The following is a 15,044-nucleotide window of genomic DNA, read 5'->3' as shown; positions in this document are numbered from 1 at the left end:
TCATGGCCTGCACAATTACAGATAAGAACATCGATCTGGCAGGAAAACAAATTGGCTCTTAAAAGAGGGCAGTTTGGATCTGACAGGATAAGATGATTAGGCGTCTCTCTAATGGATAGAGTATATTACTCCTGGTTATATGCAGGAAGGGGACTTGCCCATTCCACTCATGGGTACCAAACAATTATCTGCTCCATACAGGAAACCCAACTTGCAAATTACCTACTGAGGTTCAGGTCAGTTGTTTGCAACATAAATTCATCGCCTGGAACTAAAACAGCACAGCAGAGCAGTGCAATAGGATCTTATCGCACTCGGTGGATTTAGGGTTGCCAACCCTCCCGGTTTTGCCAGGAGACTCCCGGAATCGGGCTTTATCTCCTGGAGGCTACTGAAGCCAATCCAGGAGATTTTAGGCCACTGAAAGTCCAGCGGTGCAGTGGGGCTCAGGCAGGCACCCTGCCTGTCCTGGCCCCGCGCCCCTCCCGGAAGCAGCCAGCACATCCCTGCTGCTCCTGGGGTCTTTGCTCACTGCCCCCGCCCTGAGCGCTGACTCCACAGCTCCCATTGGCCAGAAACTGCCCGAAGAAAACACCACCCAGCTGGAACCCACACCCATCACACCCTCCCACACCCTAAACCCCTGCTCCATCCCCATCCAAATTCCATCCCAGAGCCTGCACCCCAACTCCCTGCCCCAGTCCTGAGCCCCCTCCTGGAGTCCGCATCCCCTGCCCCAGACTCAGCCCAGAGCCCCCTCCCACATTCCGAACCCTTCCGTCCCAGCCCTGAGCCCGCACCCCCTCCCGCACCCCAACTCCCTGTCCCAGCCTGATGAAAATGAGTGAGGATGGGGGAATGTAGTGAGCGGGATGGGGCTTTGGAGAAGAGGTGGAGCCTCAGAAAAGGACAGGGCAGAGGGCGGAGCAAGGGTGTTGGGGTTTCTGTGATTAGACAGTTGGCAACCCTAGGTGGATTAGGAAATGTTTTAGTGGGTATTTGGAGGACGTGCAGAAAAGGGCAGCTGGCTGCTTAAATGAAATCGAGCCCAGCTCTCCTGTTCCAGTCCAGGTGTGCCCTTGTTTAGTGTAATGAGGAGTGGTGGTGGACTGCCCCCAGGGAATTATACAGATGAGACTGCCCAAAGGTAAGGGGAAAGTCCAGAATCAGAGCAGAGCTGCAGGGGGGCAATGTCCATGAAGGGTCTGCAAAGAGAGTTCCCTAGCTGAGCTGTGGAGTCAGATCAGGATGGTGGAAGTGAGGAAGAGAGAATAAAAGCAAGATGGAGGAGGTGCTACAGTACCTGGTGAGGACCCTGGCTGTCCTCTTGAAACTTCTACAGGATGAACTTGGCCTAATGTGTCATGCAGAGAATGAAGTATCCTAATAGTGTAACTCCCCTTTAATTAATAACTGCATTTTGCATTATGTCTTCCAGAAAGATGTCCAGTTACCAAAGAAATGGCAATATCAATCCTATGTTCACAATTTATTCAGAAAAAGCCTTTATGCTTAGATTGTTGACTATTCTCCTAAGGGAAGTGAGCCAAACAAAGACTCGAGGTGCAAACTTTGGGAAAGTTTTGACCTAGATCTGGATGCAAACTTTGTGGCTTGGATCCAATTCCATGTGACTGAACAAAGCCCTAGAAAATATAATGGTGGATATTCCTATTTTGCATCACAGATTAACTGGGTGAGATTTAATTGCTCTTTTTCATGTGTAACTCTTATGGATCTGGGAATCCTATGCTCCCATTCTGCTCACCTCTAAATCTGTGAATTCATCTTTTTAAAAGGTCAGAAGATATTTTTTCAGTAAAAAAGCAAAAGCAACATTTATGTCTCTGAAATGGTGCTCGCTAGCACACAGAGACATACTAGAGCTGGTAAAAGGGTTCTAATAGGGACTATTGTCTAATAATTATAATACATTATGTAAAAACTTATTTTATTGTGAAAGATCCTTAAATTGTATAGATTAGTAATGGGATGGTAAGTAGGTACATATTCCGATTTCAAAGATAGACACAGTGGGATGGGAGGGGGTAGTTTGGATTCAAATAACATGGGCCCTCAAATATCATTGGGAAGCAAACAATGACCTTGCAGGACCTACCTCATCATCTCATGGGGAAAAATAATCAAATTAAGGGAATATTTTTTCTCCCCCAAGCTTGAAAGTCAAGGCTAAGTTTATATAATGTTTGTGTAGTACATAGCACAATGGGGACCCATAGGCATTACTATAATAAACACGATTCCTAATAATATAGCATCCTAATGTTGTTTGCAAGTTGAAATGTTGTGCTTCCTTCAAATTTTAGCTTCTTCTATTGTGATGTAATTAGAGTTGGTTGGAATCTTCCAAAATTTTTGAATTTTTCCATCAACATTTTTAATCAACTAACTTTTTTTCCCCCACCAAAATAGAAACATTTCACCATTTTTCACTCACATTTTGCAATCAACTATGGGGCCACTTGATTTCTCCAAAATTTCAAGGAAATTTCAAACAAAAACATTGGGAATCTTTTACAAATTTCCTCTCCTGTGCCAGCTCTCAGTGTAATTAAATACATTTCCCACCCAGTTCATCCAGAGGTTAAGCCTTCCAAAACCCTTTCTGGGTTTTATGAGATCTTGTTATCAGCGCAGCCTCAGATATTGAAGTGACATGAACCTAGTGCCTCATGTTTGTAGATAATATAAGCCAAGCTGCACTTGGAAGGTACCTTATTAAGCCAGTAGAGGTTCTGAAAATCCCTTTTATTTTTTTTAAATAAATGACCTCTCCATCTCTTCCCACACCAACCACATTTCTTGATGTTTTAGAAGCAACTGGGCAACTTTCAATTTACTTGAATGAGCTTAAGATCAGGCCTTCAAAATATAAAAGAACCTGAATAAAAAATTGAAGATTTGTGCCCTTAGTTATATAGGTGCAATGCTCACTTAACTCACTGTCAATGTGGTACCCTGATAAGTGGGTATAGAATTTGACATTAAATCACTAGCTCCTCCTTTCAGATCAGGTACAACATAGCACCCATAGCACAAACTTTCATCAGGCTGAACCAGAAATAAGCCTTGCCCATGCACTGGGAGGGACCGCCTCAAGAGGTCAGAAGATAGTGCCCATCTTTTAAAAAGGGAAGAAGGAGAATCCAGGGAACTACAGACCGGTAATCCCTGGAAAAATCATGGAGCAGGTCCTCAAGGAATCCATTTTGAAGCACTTGGAGGAAAGGAAGGTGATCAGGAACAGTCAACATGGATTCACCAAGGGCAAGTCATGCCTGACCAACCTGATTGCCTTCTATGAGGAGATAACTGGCTCTGTGGATGAGGGGAAAGCAGTGGACATGTTGTTCCTTGATTTTAGCAAAGCTTTTGATATGGTCTCCCACAGTATTCTTGCCAGTAAGTTAAAAAAGTATGGACTGGATGAATGGACGATAAGGTGGATAGAAAGCTGGTGAGATCATCAGGCTCAACGGGTGGTGATCAATGGCTCCATATCTAGCTGGCAGCTGGTATCAAGCAGAGTGCCCCAGGGATCGGTCCTGGGGCCGATTTGGTTCAACATCGGCATTAATGATCTGGATGATGGGATGGACTGAACCCTCAGCAAGTGCATGGATGACACCAAGCTGGGGGGAGAGGTAGATACGCTGGAGGGTAGGGATAGGGTACAGAGTGACCTAGACAAATTGGAGGATTGGGCCAAAAGAAATCTGATGAGGTTCAACAAGGATAAGTGCAGAGTCCTGCACTTAGGACAAAAGAATCCCATGCACCGCTACAGGCTGGGGACTGACTGGCTAAGCAGCAGTTCTGCAAAAAAGGACCTGGGGATTATAGTGGACGAGAAGCTGGATATGGGTCAACAGTGTGTCCTTGTGGCCAAGAAGGCTAAGGGCATATTGGGCTGCATTAGTAGGAGCATTGCCAGCAGATCGAGGAAAGTGATTATTCCCTTCTATTCGGCACTGGTGAGGCCACATCTGGAGTACTGCGTCCGGTTTGGGACCCCCCACTACAGAAAGGATGCGGACAAATTGGAGAGAGTCCAGCGAAGGGCAACGAAAATGATTAGGGGGCTGGGTCACATGACTTACGAGGCGAGGCTGAGGGAACTGGGCTTGTTTAGTCTGCAGAAGAGAAGAGTGAGGGGGGATTTGATAGCAGCCTTCAACTACCCAAAGAGGGGTTCCAAAGAGGATGGAGCTTGGCTGTTCTCAGTGGTGGCAGATGACAGAACAAGGAGTAATGGTCTCAAGTTGCAGTGGGGGAGGTCTAGGTTGGATATTAGGAAACACTATTTCACTAGGAGGGTGGTGAAGCACTGGAATGGGTTCCCTCGGGAGGTGGTGGAATCTCCTTCCTTAGAGGTTTTTAAGGCCCGGCTTGACAAAGCCCTGGCTGGGATGATTTAGTTGGGGATTGGTCCTGCTTTGAGCAGGGGGTTGGACTAGATGACCTCCTGAGGTCCCTTCCAACCCTAATAGTCTATGATTCTATGAAGAGGGTTCAGTATCTGAAGGCCCCTTCAATCATTCACTCTTCTGCTTGGATTGCTGAGCGGGAATGATGGAGGGCGCAATTATTAGCAGCTGCAGGGATGCTTTGTGTGACGCTTACACCCCTTAGTTAGGATATGGACTGAAAACCAGTCACTCATTTGCCATAGGCTGCTGAACCACCCGTAGATGGTAGCAACTTTTTGATCTGGGCTGGGTTCAAACCAGCCCTGTAGAGGTGAAATGTAGGGACTCCTATAAGCTGACTATAAAAATATACAAATAGATTTTGTAGGCTTTCCAGTGGTGTTTATCTCGGTAGTAGTTGAGCACCTCACAGATGCGAAATAATTTAGCCTCCCAACAAGCCTATGAGGTATGGAAGGACTGTTACTCCCTTTTTTACAGAAGAGGCACCATACCCCAAGAGACTGCGTGACTTGCCACAGGTCACAAAAAAGCCTGTGGCAGATCTAGAAAGCCTGTGCCAGATCTCCTGAATCCCAAATCACTACCTTAATATTCCTCTGCTATTCTATTCACCCTACTTATTAGGGAGAAAACTTCAGGGAACCCAGGGCTGTTGCGTGGAAACTTGTACAGCTCCCTACCCCATTGCCCATCCTCTCAGCCATCCAAACCCCCTTCCCAAATTTCTATACTGAACACTCGCCATCCAGGACATAGATGCTGAAAGTCAATATTCTACACAGCGCCTCTTGCTTTCAAAACAACATCGCAGAAGTTCTGTAATTATCAGACAAGATTAATTGAAGCCCGACAGTACAGCACATCAAATAAAGGAACAGGGACGCCATTTATCTGGTAAAGTTCTGAACGTGAAAAACATCTAATCACTCATGCCCTTTAATGAAAGCTTCATTGTTCAACTCTATCGAGAGGCGCATTTTATGTGGCAGAGGCAGCACAATTTTGTAGTTAATTTTGTAAGCTCACTCAAGATTTTAACTGTGATTATATTTCTACTCGGCTAGAAATTACAAGTGACTATGATACCGTGGGGGATTTTGTGTGTTGTTTTTTAAGGGGGAAAAAAAAAATTGTTCCTAAGGAGGAGCAATTGGAAACTAATACAATTAAATTATTTACTTTGCCTGCTGAGGACATTTGACTGCCACTGTGCTACATCAGGTATGTAATGAAAGGCAAATGACAGTGAATCTTAATGCAGTAGAGAGCTTGGGGAACTGTAGTTTTATGTCAGTGATAGCCTGCTAGAGAAAAGCTGCATTGTATCTAGGATTAGCAGAACTGCAGGATTTCATTAACGACTGACTAGCTTTTTAGCAAAACAAAGATAGTTAAGGAGTAAATGAACATGACTAGAATGTGTTCTGCTAATTGGAAATGTATATTATCTTCACTTTGTGAGGGAGGAGGTGCCGGGGGTTCCACATTGTCATTTGGAGAATGTCAACTTGTACAAGAGTTTTCCCAGATTGGGATGTTGAACTACCAGGCAGCAACAGTCAGACAGGCCTCTGTTTAAAATTGGACCAATTAAAAACAACCATATATTTATCCATATGTGGCTTGATGGGGCCCATGAATATCAGAGGGAGTCTTTGCATTGACTTCAGTGGGCTTTGGCTCAGGCCCATGCTGCTCAAGTCCAGTAAACTCCCACTGAATTCAGTGCAACTTTGCCCAAGTAACGATCCACTTGGTCAAATCCTGCAGCCCCTTAGTCAGGACAGTAGTGAGGACGGCAAGAAAACTGTTCCAAAATCATTAATGGGTCTGATCCTTATTTACACCAAAGCCCCTTTACATCACTCAGGGAGAGTAATTTACACCAACTCTGTATGTGGCCAAAGTGGTTTAAAATAGCTGGGTGAAAATGAGAATTAATTTAGTGACTTGAGGCTTTTCTTTTTTTTTTTTTAAATGCATGCCCTTGACCACCAGGCAAAGCAAAAGAGACACGCACTAAGGCAGTTTTGAAACATTCCAGTACTTTTCTGATCATTTTGCAAAGTTGAAATATGACTGCAGCCTTTTTTGCATACGGAGGGAAAGAATCCATTTAAATGAAAAATTAGCAGCCTTAACAGGTCAAGCACATAGTTACATTAACGTTGTGTAGAACAATAAATCAACTTCGATCTCCAATTGAAAAAATGCTAATTTAGCTCAGCGATTCACTGATTGTACTTCCCGTGTGCCCTGGCGATAGAAATCTTTTATTTAATGCGAGACAGTGATTTGACGGCCCTCCTAATGGCGCTTGCAGACTATCAGCATTTCAGTGGAATTCTGATCATGGTTTTAATATTCCATGCAGCTTTGCCCCCTCTGATTTCACGCTGAAACATTAACAAGAGCTGACACTGGAGATTAGAAGCAGACAGCTGGAATGCCAGGTCTTTGTTGCAGCATGGACATGAGCCAACATCGTTCAAGCGCAGCCAAGAGGGACCTGGGAAAGTCGTCTTAAGAAGAAGGGGAGGTAGGGAGGGGGGGACAAGGTAGTTTTTACTGAAGGGCATATACAAGAAGATAATTGCAGAGTTCTTTCATCTTTTAAATCCAAATTCTAATCAATATTGGTTTATTAAGGGGAAAGAGGGTTATTAAAAAGGTACATTTTTCATTGGAGAAACAAATCTTCATTGGAACTCTGCAAGCATAAAAGTTTTGCATATAAAAAAAACTTCATGACCATAACCACTACTAACTTTGTCTACCTAACAATTGTGATTACTTGAGGTGCTTCCATCTGTAAATGCAGTGCTGGTCTCCTTAAAAAAAAAATCCACTTAGTTCCAGGTGAATAAATTGAGAAATAAAATTGGATTTATGTGCTGTGCCGTTTGTGTCAACTGTAAACTCCCAGGCAAAAAGGAAGTACTATAACATAACATTCTTGTGCCTAATAAATTGTTTCCTGTGAACAGAAAGCTAATAAAGTTACATAATTTTATCCTACTCCTTTCTCTGCACAACGTTCTAAGCGTTGGGAGATTCTAGGCATGCTCTGTAGCAAAGCTGTGGAGCCTTTTCTTGTAAATAGAACTCTGGAAGTGTTAACTTTTGTAACTATTAAAAGGACCAAGTAGTCCTTATTCAGGCAGATTCTCCTTGAAGTCAGTTGGAGTTCTAACTGAGCAATATGGGCCTGATCCAAAGCGAACTGAAGGCAATAGAAAGTCCCCTACTGACTTCCTTGGACTTTGGAGCAGGCATTATTAACTCAAGGGTTTGGACCTATCTTTGGAAATCATCAGGGGGAAACAGGGTGGTCTAGAGAATGGGGACACCTCAAAAGACTTGGGTAAGTACCTTCCCAGTCTTGCCACCGACCTTGGGCAAGTTACTTCATGTCTCTGTGCCACTGTTTCCCCTCCCACACCTCGTCATCTATTTAGACTGTAAGCTCTTCAAAGGAGGAGGTCTCTCTCCATCTGTTTGTACAGCACCCAGCACAATGGGGCCCTGATCTGTTGGGGTCTCTAGGCATAAATAATGAAGATAATAATGATTCCCCCAAGGGAATTTAAACTGAGGCAGGATCCCTACTGTGCTCGGTACCGTACACGCACACATAGTAAGACATGGTGGTCCTTCACCTGTGGAGATTACTGTCTAAAATGAACTAGACAGGTTGTGGGAGGGGGTAAATCTTATAAGCAAGCTCCAATCCTGCAATAAGCTCCATGCCAGAGGACATGCGCATCCAAGCACAGCCGTGTGGATTTCCATGGGATTGTGTAAAGGGGCAGTGTTTCAGCAGCCAGGAGATCCTTACAGGATGGGGTGTGAAAATGATTAATGTGGCAACTGGCACATGGATTATATGATTCCATGGTTTTTATTTTATTAAATAGTCCCCATCTTCCCCTCCAGCTAGCCGGTGCTATTTCCTCCTCTCTTAATTTTTAGCTAGACTAATAGTAATAAATAGAGAACAAATATTTGTACTAATAATTGAAAGGTGACCTATGAACTCAAAAGTATTATTAACGAGTGGTTGAATGCAAAGTACTGTTTTCATTACATTGCATTTATGTTTTTATTCTTCCAAAGGTATGAAAGCACTTCCAATGATTTGAGGCTAAAATCTGCTCTTTTACACCACTGTAAATCTGGAGTAACTCCGCTGAAATCTTTTGTTACTGCAAATTTTCAGAGGGCTGAATTTGACTGTTAATTAACCCTCACATCATCTCCTGTGCGGTAGGTAATCCAAGTGTAATTAGGTCTGTTTAAACAGATGGGTAAACTAAGGCACAGAAAGGTAGTGGCTTACTGAAAGTCACAATGGAAGCAGAGCCAAGAACAGAACCCAAGAATTCTGGTTCTCAATTCCCTGTTCCAAACAGACCACAGCCCTCCCTTAGTTTTCATTTTGTGGCATGAAAACCAAAACAAATCACAATCCCCTTCAGACAACTCCCTCTGCTAACATAGAGCTGCCAGCATTCAGGCTATTAGTACTCTTGGGTTTCGCTTTGTGGACCTGTTCTCTCTGCTATAGGACACTGATCCAAAGCCCACTGAAATCAATGAGAGCTCTTCCATTGGCTTCAGGGGGCTTTAGATTAGGCCCCAAGAGTCCTGTCTGCGGCCAGGTCTGCAATAGAAACTTCTGCTTGCATAGTTACATCAGTTAGGGGTTTGATTTTTGGTGACCTCTCTGTACTGGCTAATGCCCTAATGTAGATGTAGTTATAGGGCATAAGAGTGCTTTTACTGGTATAGACTATTTTGCTCAGGGAACTAGTACAAAATATACCTGCAAAAGCCTTTTTTTTGGTCAGGATTAGCTGGGTCCACACTAGGAGAGTTTGCCTGTATAACTTTACCAGTAAAGCTATACTGGTAAACCAGTGCAAGCCAGTCCTGGTTCTCTCCTCCAAGACCTTTTCTTGCCTTTGATATAGGAACTGGAAGAGAGAGGTCTTTTCTACATCCGTACAGTTCTCACTGCAGTACTTAAAGGCACTGCTTAGAGATCTCTGGAGGGTAGGTGCTATATAAATGCAAAGCATGTTAAATTAAGTACCTCTTACTCTATCTGAAACTGCTTCCTTTCCTTTAATTACCTGGTTGTTGTCTAGACTGAAGTTCATTACACTAGTTCTATGGCTCAGCATCATTTACTTTACATCTCGGTCAATCTGTGAGCCAACTGGTAGACTCCAAAGTGGTTGAGGAACATGTTCGTGCAGCCATACACGTGCTCAGAAGGGGAAATAAGAGCTGAAATAGGTAATGAACAGAAATGCAATAGCTGTCAATAAATCTGCTAATACTATTGACCTTTCCCACATTTGCATCATTATCCAAAGTTCACTAGAGATCTTCCAAGCGTGTTATCATTATCCCTCATTAGAAGTCACTCTAGAAACATTAGCCAAGCATTTCAGGAGCTTGTTAATTGCTTTAACAAAGCAATGTCAATACCAAGCTGTGGTTCCTGTCATGAGTTATGAGTTAGGGCCTTTAAGGCTAAATTTTCTTGGGCTTAATATGCAATGTTTGAGGGCACAAGAAAAAGTTACCCCTCCTCCCCCATAGGAGAATCCCACTTTTGGGTTCAGATCCTCTGTTGGTATAAATAGTTTTAGCTCCATTAAAGTCAGTGGAGGTACACCAACTGAGGATCTAGTTTTGTGTTTGTAGGATAATGGCCTATGTGAATTTGTGCATAGTCTTGAACCTGAGCTGTTAAGTTTAGATACGGAACTGAACTTTCCCCAACTCTGCAGGGAGCAGAAAGGGAAGATTGTAATGCAACCCATCGCTAGTACAACTATACACTGACTTTGGGCCAGATCCTCAGCCAGGGCAAACTGGTATAATTCAGTTTTATTTCAATAGAGCTACATTGATCGACAGCAGCTAAGGATCTGGTCGTTTAGGTCAATGCTTAATGTATCCAAAATGGCTTACCCATCCTTAATCAGCACTTCCTCTATATTTTTGGGCAGTACCCCAAGGATGATAACTAGTAAGTCCCATTAATTCTGACATGGGTTAGCAGCCTGAGTTCTTGGATGCGAAACTGTTGCTTATCAGAAATTTTCTTCATCCCTTGATTTCTTACACACCATTATTTTAGTACCAGCTCATAAAATTTAGATCTTTATGACTTAGTTGGAGAAGGGAGATAGCAGGTTAGGTCCATTGGTTTCTAATCCTGCTTCTACCGCTGGCTTGGTATGTGCCCTTCGGCAAGAAACTTTCCCCATTAGTAAAACAAAGATAATACCACCTTCCTGAAGTTGCAGATGAAAGTTGCTATGTAACTGAATGTTATATTTTTCCCTGGAAGCATTCCTGTCATCTGACATCACCTCATCTGTCACATGATCTCACCTCCAATTGTACTAAGTCAAACAAAAGTTCAATTTCTACTGTTCCTTTCTTTGTGGTTGTTTAAACCACATTAGTGTTTCTTTTCTTTCCAGATTGAAAGGTGGGGCGGGGGGGAGCGGGAAGTACGTGGGACCACCACACACACACACACACACACACAAATCACACAGTCTGCTTCCAACATACCTTATATTTATGATCTTGGAGATGCACAGCTTCCCCAACAATAACATATTTCTATCTACTCTGTGCCATTTTTGTTCTCTGAGGTATTACATTTATGATTCAGTGATCATATTGGCCTGTGAATTTCATCAGTCAGAATTTTTCCTTTTGCCCACTGATATGTATATGTTAAGAAAAATAAAGACACTTCTGGGAATGGTGGTCTAGTGGGAATGAATCAGTGTTTCAAGTCCTGTTGCATAATTCTAGTGACTTAGGTACCTTCAGAAAGGATATTGAATATCTCGAGCTTGGTGGATCTAACCGCATGTTGGTTGGCCACTGACTCTTTGCAAGTGTTCATACAATTGGAGATGAGCAAGCTCTTAAGTGAACAACCAAAGAGGTGAACTTTAGGGCTGGATTTCTTTTGATGGCTCAGCAGTTTCCTGCTGTGCAGGGTCATTATCCAATTGATTGAGGAGTCTAGCGTCTTACTTACAGTGTATATCATCATGGTATCTAAGCACAAACAGTTGCTACAAGGCAGGGTAATTTCAATGCTGTTGAGTCCCATTTTGTTTGGTCCTTCCTGTCCAAGTCTGTTGGACAAACTTAAAGGCAAACTCCTGAAGCAGTCACTCAGGGCTAGATCCCACTCCACCTGAAATTAATTGCAAGCTGCCCTTTGACTTTAGTGGAACCAGCTACATACCAGACCTTTGTTTTTACTGGCCAACATTTTCAAGTATGACTAGCAATTTTGGGGTGCCCAACATGAAACACCCTAAAAGAGCCCGGTTTTCATAACATGGGTGCTCAGCACTTTCTGAAAATGAGGACCTTGTCCAAGCCCTTTGACTTTAGTGGGCTTCAGAATAGGCCTCAGGTGTCTCAAGTTGAGTACTCAAACTTGGTTACTGAGTCACTTTTTAAAATACCTTCTCCACTCAACCCTTCCACTGGCAAATTCTCATTAGGCCAAATCCTGAGAGGTTGTGAGCACTAGAAGCGCCCCATTAATATGGTTTAGATCCACCTTGTCTCCCTTGCAGACGTGTTCCAATTGCTGATCATAATCTTTTTGTAGGAAAAGTCTGTTTACTGATGGTTATATCTGATCTATTATTCTTAAATTTAGGATCACCTCAACTCCACTTAAAGATGAAATTACTTCCCGGTGGTGACTGGCATGAGGAGAGGACTGGTAATGAGAGAGGAAATATGAAGCCTGTTGGTAGGTGGCTGGAATTCAGCCTAGACTTGTATTGACTCGAAGGCATTACCATCATGGTAGTTCTCTGTGAAATGAGATCAGCAGGTCTCAGCCCAATTTCCGGTGAACAAGTGTCCATGTCACAAGTTGTCATGTTTTTACACAGGCAAAGAGCAATCTGGATTGCTTTTATTTGAGATGAAAAGAAAGCCCAAATGTAAAGTCTCCATGAGAGAGCACAGTGTGTGTTTCAGAGTAGCAGCCGTGTTAGTCTGCATCCGCAAAAAGAAAAGGAGTACTTGTGGCATCTTAGAGACTATAAATAAATGAGTTAGTCTCTAAGGTGCCACAAGTACTCCTTTTCTTTTCACAGTGTGTGTGACTCACTCCTTAATAGCTGCAATTTTGAACCAACTCACAGAAAGTGTCTGGACAGGCTAGGGTTCTGCCTTTCCCTTAGAGGTGCAGCAGATAGGCCTTGCAGTTGCACAAGGACATCCATGCACAAATCCACCATCATCATTGAAACTACTTGGCAGGTTCACCCAGAGGTCATGGACTGACTAAACCATGGAAACTGAAGTGCCTTACTCCCAATAGGGGATTGCTAGAGGTACACTGATGGGACAGTGACAAAGGAAGTTTACGTTGCCACCAACCATGCTGGCAGGCCTGTTGTATGGGCAAAGAGAGGACTTGGATCTCCAGAGGCTGTCAATCTGGCACCTTTCACTTGCATTAAGTGTAAGCATAAAAAATTTATAATGAATACAATTTCCTTCTTTATGATTCACCTCTATCTTCTTCAGTGTATGCACTTAATTCCCATTAACACTAGTGTGGTACTTCATCTAAGGACTTTGTCTTCCCCTTGCTGTACCATGATGACTACACACGTTAACCATTTCCATACCGTGTGCTGCTTACTTCTTCCTATGCAAAAGGAAGGATAAAGCAAATAAGAATTGATGCATTAGCTCTATTGTCTCTAAAGTTTCCTCATCAGCAATCGGTACTAATATGCATTCAGTATACCGACTCAGAATGATTTTAAACAGGGAAGAATAAAACCAAGCAATACATATTTAATGAAGTTCAATAGCTCCAAATTCACTTGTATTGATCACTGCAGAGAAAACCTGACTGTTCAACTGTAACTTGAGTAAGATTGCATGAAGAAGCACAAACAAGTTTCTTTGTACTACAGACAACTCAGGGCCCAATCCACCTCTCTACCTTCAGTGAAACTGCCATAAATGCAACACCATCTCTGCTGAAACTGGAAACCAACACAAAGAGCCAAACCGTAAATCCAACTGCAAATGAGTGGGAATTTTGCTTCATTGACCATGGCTAAGTTCTAAGGGCCTCCTTAAGGCTAAAGGAAGTCAATGGAAGGCTTTCCAGTGACTTCAAACGGGCTGTAGATCAAGCTCTAAGGCCCCATTTTAGGAAAGTACCTTAGCATGATCCTACAATTAAGCACATGCTTAAGCCCCATTGACGTTAACAGGAGTTGAGCACGTGTGCAAGTGCTCCCTCGAACAACGATGCCAGCAATCATTTAGTAGAAGCACCCCCTACTTGCTGACAGGGTTGTGTTCTCCAGTCTGCTGAATTCACTTGGCGCCAGTTACACAATTGCCCTCTATCCTCTAGAGCAGGGGTGAGCAAACTACGGCCCGCAGGCCACATCTGGCCTACCAGCCATTTTAATCTGGCCCTCGAGCGCCTGCTGGGGAACGGGGTCTGGGGCTTGCCTCACTCCGGTGCTCCAGCCAGGGAGCAGTGTCGGGGGCCGTGCTGTGCGGCTCCCAGAAGCAGTGTCATGTCCCTCCTCTGGCTCCTATACATAGGGGAAGCCAGAGGGCGTCGCTCTGCACGCTGCCTCCACCCCAAGCACTGCCCCGGCAGCTCCCATTGGCTGGGAACCGTGGCCAATGGGAGCTGCAGGCACTGTGCCTGCGGACAGGGCAGCGTGCAGCAGAGCCGTCTGGCCATGCCTCCGCGTAAGAGCCGGAGGGGCGACATGCTGCTACTTCCGGGAGCTGCTTGAGGTAAGCGCCACCCAGAGGCTGCACACCTGAGCCACCCCGCATGTTTAAAAATGCACAGCAAATGAACAAAAGATTTTAAAAGACAGGAAGTGAGGAACTATATCCAGTAAAAACTGCGTGGGGAACTTAGAGAAAGCAGGATAATTACACAGAAAAAAGGTTTCAGAGGAACAGCCGTGTTAGTCTGTATTCGCAAAAAGAAAAGGAGTACTTGTGGCACCTTAGAGACTAACCAATTTATTTGAGCATGAGCTTTCGTGAGCTACAGCTCACTTCATCAGATGTTTAGCGTGGAAACTGCAGCAGACTTTATATACACACAGAAATCATGAAACAATACCTCCTCCCACCCCACTGTCCTGCTGGTAAAAAGAAAAGCAAAATTAATCTGTGAATGATTTTTGTGCTGTATAATGCCTTGAGTACCTGTATGGGTTGTGTGTATGTTAAAATCATACAGTACTTCCATCCAAATATCTCAAAGCACTGCACAAATGTTGGTATCATCATCCCTGCCTGACAGATGTGGAAACTGAGGCACAGAGCAATGAACTGGCTAGCCTAAAGCCTCCGAGTGAGTCAGGAGATTACAAATGGAACCCATGCGGCATGTGCCACTAGACAATGCTGCCAACCAAAGAAATTAGAAATGGGAAAACACCCCCTTTCCTCTCTTTAACATGCTCCAGCTCCCACACAAGCCCTCCCACTCTTCCTTTGGGTTTCCTCTCTCCAGAGAAA

At 43.7% G+C, this 15,044-nt stretch overlaps 1 protein-coding gene across 9 annotated transcripts in view; it reads right to left on the bottom strand.

The window, feature by feature from the left end:
* The window catches only part of LOC140901775 (uncharacterized), a 296,321-nt gene that overhangs the window by 176,241 nt on the left and 105,036 nt on the right, over positions 1-15,044 (bottom strand). The gene's annotated exons all lie outside the window — the stretch shown is intronic.

The sequence above is a fragment of the Lepidochelys kempii genome, chromosome 22, assembly GCF_965140265.1.
Source record: "Lepidochelys kempii isolate rLepKem1 chromosome 22, rLepKem1.hap2, whole genome shotgun sequence".
Lineage (NCBI taxonomy): Eukaryota > Metazoa > Chordata > Testudines > Cheloniidae > Lepidochelys > Lepidochelys kempii.
The sequence above is the reverse complement of the archived record's forward strand: the minus strand, read 5'-3'. Positions and strand labels throughout refer to the sequence as shown.